The following is a 9,854-nucleotide window of genomic DNA, read 5'->3' on the forward strand; positions in this document are numbered from 1 at the left end:
TTAAAGTCCAAAAAAGTACTAAATTCAGAGCTGTGCATTTCAAAGAAAATGATGATTCCAAACAAGTTGTAGCACAAACCTATCTGTATTTTCACTATTTTGTAGTGTGTATACGTACCGACAATTACATTCTCAAAAGTTTGCGTTAGATTTATGGACATTTTCCTTCTTTTTTTTATTCAAACTTACCGGGGTTTTTTTGCACTCAGGTATATTTTCGTAGATTTCATTTTCTTAGGACCTCATTATTTTTTTAATATTCTAGAAAATATTCCTATCTACTGATAAACGTAGCTGATGGTTGTCTTAAGCTTCTGACCAATTTATAAATGGGTGATTTCAAGTTCGGTGTTGGCCTTGGTGTTGGTGTTAGTGTTGAAATTTCGATTGCTTCCCCTAGCTCCAAAACTTATTCAGAGTTTGTAAAACTGATCCAGATCACATTATTGACATCTCAACAACTAGTGAGTGACTTTTCGGGACCATCCTCATTTTATGTTTGGTGTTATAATCGTGTAAAAATTGACCCAACACCAACACCAAAAGTTCAACACTGAACTTTGAAATCACCCAATGTATATCTGTCGTGTAGGATTCAGTTTTCAATTAGTATTCAGGTCGCATTGTTGTTGTTGTTGTTTTCATTGACTTTTGAATAAGAAACTATAAGATTTATCTAGCTAAAATCAAATTGTTGTGAATTTAAAGGGAATTTGCTAAGGTTATATTCCATCATGTTCTAGGTAAGTGGGTTTTCTTATTTCCAAATATTGATTTTGTTAATGAATATTATCATTATGTACATTATAATTGAAATAAAATGGTTAAACTTTTAAAAAGGTGTATGTTTATTCGAGGTTTGAGGATCTAAAAATAATTATCAAAGATTACGTATTGAAATCAATGCAAGTTTATATAGATTATAATTATGAACATAAAAGTAAATTTTATGGAAAATAGTTATGATAATCAAAATCATGATAATTGGGCTTATGTACTGATTTGAATCAATGCAATTTTGTTTATTCGACGATCTTCATGAATTACATTGATATATATTTTATGTTAAAAGTTTGAAGTATTAAAACAAATTGTTCAGTTTGATATCATCGTGAATCTGATCCTGTAAATGCAATGCAAAATAATGTTCCAAAAGTTGTAAGTATATATGTATATTCATTTTGAATGGTATAAATCTTTTTAATCGGTAATGACTTTCGAGATATTTAATATGCTTTTATTACAATGATCACATTTCATTAATTCATAATTTAATAAATCGTATATTTCCAAGATTTTGTGTCTATTAATAGTGTTGAGACGTTCTATTCACTATATATAGACCAATAGACACAAGCTCATTTGGATTATTTATTTTAATCTACTTTACCATGATCAAATATGACTGGATTATAGTATTGGTCTTGGAACACAACTTCAATCAGCCTACTAAATATCATGTGTTTTGTTATAATCTAAAACATTGGGATCTAAAATAAATCCAGATCCGATTTTGTTAGAGACCAGTGGAACTTTGAATTAAGAATTAACTCCTATAAAGAATCATTTTCAATCTGGAACGATTCGAATACGAATCTGCCATTTTCAAATCTAAACGAGAAGTCGACTGGTTTTTATTCACAGCTATATAGTCAATTTTAAATTCATGAAATTTAGATTGTTTGAAATTATTTCTTGTGATTCACTGGCTATTTTCTATTTTTTAAATAACTTCAGTTATGCCTGATACCTTGTATGGAAAGCTTAATGGACTGAAGTTAATTATATCGGATTAACTATATGGATATTTTCCTTTTTTCCGCTATCAGGATTTAGTCTCACTAATATCAGACCCTCGCCATTAAAATGATACACGGTAACAATGCTTTGAAATTAATTGTGCTGCATTCCTTTTCTTTTAAGGAAATAAAAACCATCATATACCTCAAAAAGGGGACATGATGCATCTACGCACAATGAGCACGTGATGAAAACATTGATTACAATACCCTGTTAATACTAAAATCACATTGTTCAGTTGTGAAGAGCTCGATTGTATGTCGCATTGGTGAATAAATTCTAGATTTATTTTTCCGTCTCCTTAAAGGCTTGTGTGTCTTATTCTCTTTTATTTCCCTCGATCTCGAGTTTATTTATTTTTTATTTATTTTTTTTTTGGGGGGGGGGCGGTGGTTATAATGCACATTCATGACAAGTGCGCAATCTTGGGAAATAGGAGAATGCCAAAAATGATATTAAAATGGATAATAAGTTGTACCCTTATTTACCAAAGTTGTGAATCATAGCCGAAATTCACCCTTCCAATTTTTAAAACATTACGGAATGTTCATGACGATGATGATTCATGTGACGATGGTCGTGGTGGAGGTGGTGTGATGATGATGATGATGATGGTGATGATGATGATGGTGATGACGATGATGATGACGATGACGATAATGATGATGATGATGATTATTATTATAATGATGATGATTATGATGATGGTGATTATGATGATGGTGATGATAATGATGATGATGATAAAGATGATGATGATGATAATGATGATGATGATGATGAAGAAGATGATGAAGATGATGATGATGATGATGATGATTATAATGATGATGATGATGCTGATGGAGGCGGCGATGGTGTGGTCATGAGTTGTAGTGGTAATGGCGATAATAATTGTGATGATGAAGATGACGATCATGATGATCATGATGATAATCATGATGACGATTATCATCATCACCAGCAGAAGCAACATCATCATTATCATCATCACGAAGATAATGATTTCGACGGTGATGAGAATATCGCGATGAAGGTGACGACCATGTTCAATTATGTCCCTGATAAAAAACTTCAATTGAACATAATCTTAAAAGGGTGAAAAACGTGAAGCTAACAAAATTTAGACTTATAGGCCCAAATCTTATTTTGATGATCATCAATGGAATAAGAATTCCGCCGCGAAAAGAGTGCCGACCCACCCCCTCCCCCACCGTTCGTAAACGTTAGTACAGTGTATGTGTCTTTTGAAGCAAACAAAGAAAAATCAAACTGAATTCATAAATATACTTGCTTAAATCATCGTACAGAATACGGCTGTTGATTTACTTTTTGTGTTCTTTTGCGTGTTCGGCTAAAATTGAATGAACGGTGCAAATCTGTTGTGATTTAAGAGGGAGTGTTTTTACTTTCCCGAATAAGTACCCCGGATCAAAAATCCTACCCTACATCATGACTTGTGATTTACAAATATCGCTCTCGCGCATGCACCCTCGCCCCTCACACACAAGCCATGATCCAATGTATGCTACTGAGGGGGGGGGGGTTGCTTAAGAGCAGAGATCGATGATCCAACTCTCTAAATTTCACTGGTAGCTTATGGTATTACTTTATTAAGTTATTTGTCACTTTATGTTTGTAATCTACTGCTGTTTGTAAATGTAACTGGAAGAATCAATACAAGAATACCTTAGAACAAACAAAAAGGAGCCTTGAATCTTTAATCGGTTCCGTGATCGACACTTGCTCCGACGACAATTTCTCCGCTGTAAATTACACACTAATGGCATTTCCTAAAGTCAACATAAAACCCTTTTGCAACCCCAATCCCAACCATAATTATCTTGAACGAAATAAAGCCCGGAGCAATTGTCGCAGGAGCAAATGTGTTGTCGTCACCCTTCAGGTTGACGGCTCAATCCATCGAATGGAGATTTCATCGAGGGCGCCATCACCGTTCTCAACCACACATCTTTGAACTTTCCGAAGACTAAAAATAATGTGACAGGTTTTTCATCACAATTTTCAATCATTCATATTCTCATCACACGGACAGGTGTGAATCTCCCTCCTAAAAGACGTCCATAGAAGCTACAAAATGGAATTAACACTAGTTCGTCATCTTAAATTGACTGTTAGATTGATCGTTCCTTGTCTTATTTTGTGTTTTGAGATGTATTACCAGACATTCGGTGAGTCATTGATTTTTTTTTAATTTGCAATCTAATGATAATTTCATTAAAGTCCTTTACATGTTTTTCAGTACAATTTTTTATTCAATGTATTAGGAAATTAGAATACAAATTGTAGTTTTTTAGATATGAGAAAAAATAATGGAAAATTTATATTCCTATGTGATTACAGATTTTGGGGGATATAAAGCGCGACATAATACTTCTCTTGTGATGTCAAAAGGCGCATTTTTTATTGAGAATTCGAAATTATAAGTCTAAATTTATTTCATTGTCAGTATTTTTTTCTTCCACAAGATTTTTTTACTTAAATTTCAAAAATATTCAAAAAATCAAGCAATGGAAGAGTTAGGTTGGGGAATTCCTGGTTCTTACACCCCCTACCCCCTCCTTTTAAGTAACCTTTATCTTTATTTTAATTTTCTTTTTTTTAGGTATAAGTGGAATTAATCAATTTTCTATGTCAGGTTTTTGTTTTAATATGCTGTACAACAACTTCAAAAATACTTTTGTGACTCACAAACCTATTTGATCTGCCCTCGCATTGTAATCTTAACAATATTCTACGAATCTATTTTTTTTAAATATATTTATTTATCCCTTCATAATTAATGTATTATAAAAATGTGATCTTGTTTTATTTAAAAAAAAAACATTGTATATTTTGTTTGTCAAAATCTGGATAGCATCATGCCCTGTTGGCTGGGATTTCTGGAGGGGAGGTTGTTATCAATTCCAAGTCGACAACGGTGCTCTCTCTTGGCAAACTGGGGACGAGGTATGCAATGACCTCGGTGGATGGATGGTCATCGTCAGGTCCGTAGAAGAATGGGAGGTCGTCGATAATCTGATCCGTCGTAACGCCACGGTTGACAATGGAACGCTGGTTTGGAACGGTTGCCATAGTGATGTGATCTTAGAGACAGTGTTTACATGCATTGATGGGTTTCATATGCAGTACGCTGGTAAGACTTTGTCATATGTATTTTAAGCCCCCCCCATAAAAAATAAATAAATAAATAAATGAATAAACAGCACACCACACCAACTACACAACAACAACATCAAGTACATAAGTACAACTACTCCTAAAAAAAGTAAAAAATCCTATATGGCTAATTGACTTTTTAATTTAAAATAGAGGGATGTTAGTTTATAACTGTTTATTTTTCGCCCCATCTGAAAATTCACATCCGGATATTTAATTCATTGGAATACTCCTCGCCCGACCGTTGAGTTATGTATCGTAATTTGTTTGAAAAGAAAATTCTAGAAAACTCTCCGGCATCTAATTTCCTTATTTTTTCTGAGTCAATACAAAGTCTATACTATTAATTATGATTCTATTTTGCGCCCCCCCCCCCCTTCTATATACATTTACCCAATGCTAGAGACATTGATCACAATACTCGTGAGTATAATAAGGAAAAGTACATAGCTCAGTCGGCAGAGCGGGGGATTCGTATTCCGGTGACCCAGGTTCGATTCCCACTTGGTACGCTAGTGCCCTTTGGTAAGGCATTAATCCTCAGTACCAGGTCCTTCGGAGAGGACCTTAAGCCGTCGGTCCTCTGGTTGCTTGCTTACAAGCATCCATGCTTTCTTAGTAATCAGGTAAAAAAAATCACCACCAATATCAATATCAATATGTTTGGATAATTTAAGGTATTTATAAACAATGCAATCGACTCTACTATTATTAGAACGGTATTCTTCTGTTGAAAAGCTGACCCCGTTATCAATAAGAAATCCTTGATGTCGATAATTAATTGTTTCTAGTTAGAAAATTAAGAGCTTAATATTTGAATAGGGCTGGATAAGAAATGGTAAACAGTTTACCCCGCTGTGGTGATATTCATTTTGGAAAGTTTAGGGATTCTGTTGTAAATTGATAAAGTTTTTTATAACATGAGCATTGTTAATTGCCGAGAATTCTCAAAATAGTTTCTCTCTGTCGTGCATTTACTTTTCCTCATATTTGTAAAAAAAAATAATTCAAGCATGCGTCGAACTTAAAAACTATAGCAAACATTCAAAATATAATGCGACTATTTTGTGTGTGTGTTTTATTCTGCATGTGTATCTCATTTCTGACGGGATAGACTGGGATTCCAATGAACCTCCGATGACGTCATTTAACGAAACAACCAATAAGAATGTAACAATTATCGCAGTGCAGTCTGGGAAATGGAAAGTGATAGATCCAAACTCAACTGGATATGTCGTCTGCTTCCAACCAGGTATTTTTAAAACATAGTGGCCCATATTCTGATAGCAGGTTTAACTTAAACTCAGGTTTAAAGTTGTGGTTTAAGTATGGATAGCCATTTGTTACATAAATCACAAACAGTAGAGATATCACATACTGCAACTCACTTGGCTCTCAAATCATTCATAATCGTCTATGAAGTATAAACAGATGATTGTCTTCACCATCGCTGAATCAGGAAAGAGCACAGTAAACACAAGGATTATACAACTTAATAAAAATTTTGATACTTATGGCTTCCCATACTTAAACTACAACTTTAAACCTGAGTTTAAGTTAAACCCGACTTCAGAATACGGGCCATAATATATATCATTTTCCTCCATAAATGTCATTCCATATAACCTCTGGTTCTATAAATTGCACTGGCCTAAATAAGCATAAATTCATGTAAGACTAAGAATAAATTAGAATTTGGATTTTTTTTAAAGAAACATACAACCACGGACTTTACTGGATTTCTACAACATTTTTAGCAATCAATATTGAAAAAGAGTTCTTTGGCGAACTGAGGAGATTAAAGTAGGTTTCCATGTTTAGTGCATGGTTAGAGATCGCGGTCATGGTAATGGTAAAAAAATCACATGTAGGCCACTCTTGATAATAATAAAATATCACACTCTTTTGAAAATAATTATTTGAGGGAGAATTCATATAATCGGTGATAACTAAAGTACGATATAATTGAAGTGATGACCTTTCCTGGGGCTTAGCAGGGATTATTTAAAGAAAAAGTGGGCCCTCTTCGCCCCACCCCTCCCTATACACAGTAAAAACGCTGTTTAAGATTTTATGCTGTTTACTATATGAACCTTACAGTATTTGTTTAACCGTTTAAACAATCATGTTTAATTTATTGAAGATTAAATATTGAAAATTTAACTTTGTTACTTAAGATTTAAACTGTTTAAACAATTATTGTAAGGTTCATATAGTAAACAGCGTTGTATAATTTTGTTTTACTGTGTAAGAAATCCTTGATCCATGTCATGCAGACCAGCATGATACGCTTAAAAATATCTCCTAAATTATAAATTTTGAGATTATCTACAAAACTATCACCTCAGTTTTTTTCTATTTTCCTATCCCTTTTTTCTTTATTTCACGTCTTCAGCGTTCGACTCTGCCGACAGGACAACGGTCTACAGACGACACATAAATGATAGCCATTGTCTGATTGGTCAAAATCTGGCCAAGTACTCCGGTACGACAAGAAGAGGATGCGCAGTCTACTGTCTGCGCACGTCTGGATGTCGTTCGTTTAACCACAAAGATAAATCGTGCTATTTAAACTCTAACACAAGACACGAGGTAAATTCTAGCTACTTCCAGTTCTTATCCTCTTGTAATTATTTTGAACCAATAAGTATCTATAATCAAGATTAAAACTCTTAGTGTTGACCTCGAATATTGAACCAACAACTTTTAAAATGCTTGCGTGTCTTTAAAAAGATTAATAGTATCCTGATTATTTCAAAAGGGCGGAAGAGTGTAATATACAGTTCCAGAATTGTTTCTCACCATTATTTCAAATCAGAAAAATTACATTACTTGTATAAAAGAATTCGGGATGGTTATAGTGGGGCAAACAGTATAGGAGAGCTTTTTTTTCTACCCTTGAGTGCATTAAGATGAGATGCCAAAAGATCGTTTTAGTCATGAAAATATTTGTTGAATAATTCCCCCAACGATGTCTTCTCTGTATTGTATACGTGCCCCTTCAGCGGCGAAAAAAGGAAAACGAATGGAAAGTGAAGGAAATAATTCATCGTATAAAAGCACAACAGATACAAGATAATCAAGGTAATTACGGCTGCCAAGCTACAGCTGGGGTAATAATATCAAAGTCCTTTGGAAGCGCATAGTGACATTATTCATAATGTGATATGATACAAGAACCGTATATTATTATCATTATTATTATTGTTATTATTATCATTGTTATTATCATTATTATCATTATTATCATTATTATCATTATTATTATTATCAAGTTCAGGAACGAAAATGCGTATAGATTAAAAAGTGTTAATTCACAAAGAGCACATTTCTTTTTTTAAGGGGGATTATTTTTCATCCCCTGAGAATATTTAGGGGGATGATTTCATTTGCCCCGGATCCGCCGCCCTTGGAACTATTCAATTAAGCATATAGTTTTGAATTTATTACGACATAGATTGTTTAATGTAACGAAGAAATGCTTGTTTTATATGATTTTGTACATTATACTGTGCCAGTAGTGACGTATGAAGAAGTATTGATTTTATATGACCAAAAGTAATCTATTTTATAACAATAATATTACGAGTCATATGGGGATTCATTTCAACTTGACAAACGAGTTCCAGTGATTGATCTGTTATATTATACATGTTATATAGAATTATACAGATACAACGAGTGCGGGTTGTAAGTCAATATCATGGACGCATTATTACGTGCGGTCAATAATTTTACTTTTGGTGGCCTTCGTTATATCGACCATTTTGACCTAAAAATATATGATATTGCTCCCTCCCATTTTATCCGCTCTCCCTTCTCTCCCTCGCACTTTCACACTCTTATGCCCCCCCCCTGCAACCTCTCGCCATTTCTCTAATCCTCCCCTCCCCATTCACTCTGCATTTTTTCGGGGGGGTGGGTGGTTCTGGATTGATCGAACATAACGGTTTCCCCATGAAATCACAACACATTATTTTTTTTTATATGCATCAATTTCCCATTTTATTCGTATTATGGCTAACATTACTGGATAACGAAATTTAGAGGATAACATTCGACAAGATTGATTGTACATACATATTCTTTGGAAGAACATACTTGTCTAAAAATGTGTTTTATATATATTTTATGAGAATGATAATTTTTTTGTATGTCATAACACGGATAATTTATGCATTGTTTTCCCTTTTGACTCATTCATGCCACCCAATAAGAAGAGGATACACCAATAGTTCGATTATAATGTCTGATTTTTACTTATCTAATAACATTCATTCCTTCATCCATCCATCCATTCATTTATTTATTCATTTTTGGTTCTTCATTTTTTCAGTCATCCATTCATTTTAGGATGTAATAATGTAAGCAAGGGTAACGCATGATTCGGTAATGCATGTATAGAAAATTTGAAGAAGTAAAATACACGTTACATTTAATCAGTATATACCATTCAATATCATTATGTGATTCGTGATTATTCTCACGACTAACGTTTCGCAACTATACTGGAATTGCCCGGGGGGGGAGTCAAATATATTGCTGTACACACGCGTGACCAAGGAATTTCCAAACACCCCCTAAACGAGTTTTTCTCTTTGTGCTAAATAACACCCTAAACAAGTTTTTCGCGGGCTTTATATACACATTTTGGCTCCTAAACAAATTGTCGCCAAAATATGACCTCGGGGGAAAACATTTTGGGGAAAAACATACCCTAAATACGTTTGACCCCGCGATTGACCATTGACTAGTCTTATAAAACCACCCTTTTTCTTAAAAATCAGTGTTTTTTATACCCTTAACGAGTCCACGGGCGGACCGTGTCCAAAACTGAAGAAAACACCCCCTTTAACACGTTTTTTCTTTGGTCA

The sequence above is a fragment of the Lytechinus variegatus genome, chromosome 18 (genome assembly GCF_018143015.1).
Source record: "Lytechinus variegatus isolate NC3 chromosome 18, Lvar_3.0, whole genome shotgun sequence".
In the NCBI taxonomy this organism is placed as follows: Eukaryota; Metazoa; Echinodermata; class Echinoidea; order Temnopleuroida; family Toxopneustidae; genus Lytechinus; species Lytechinus variegatus.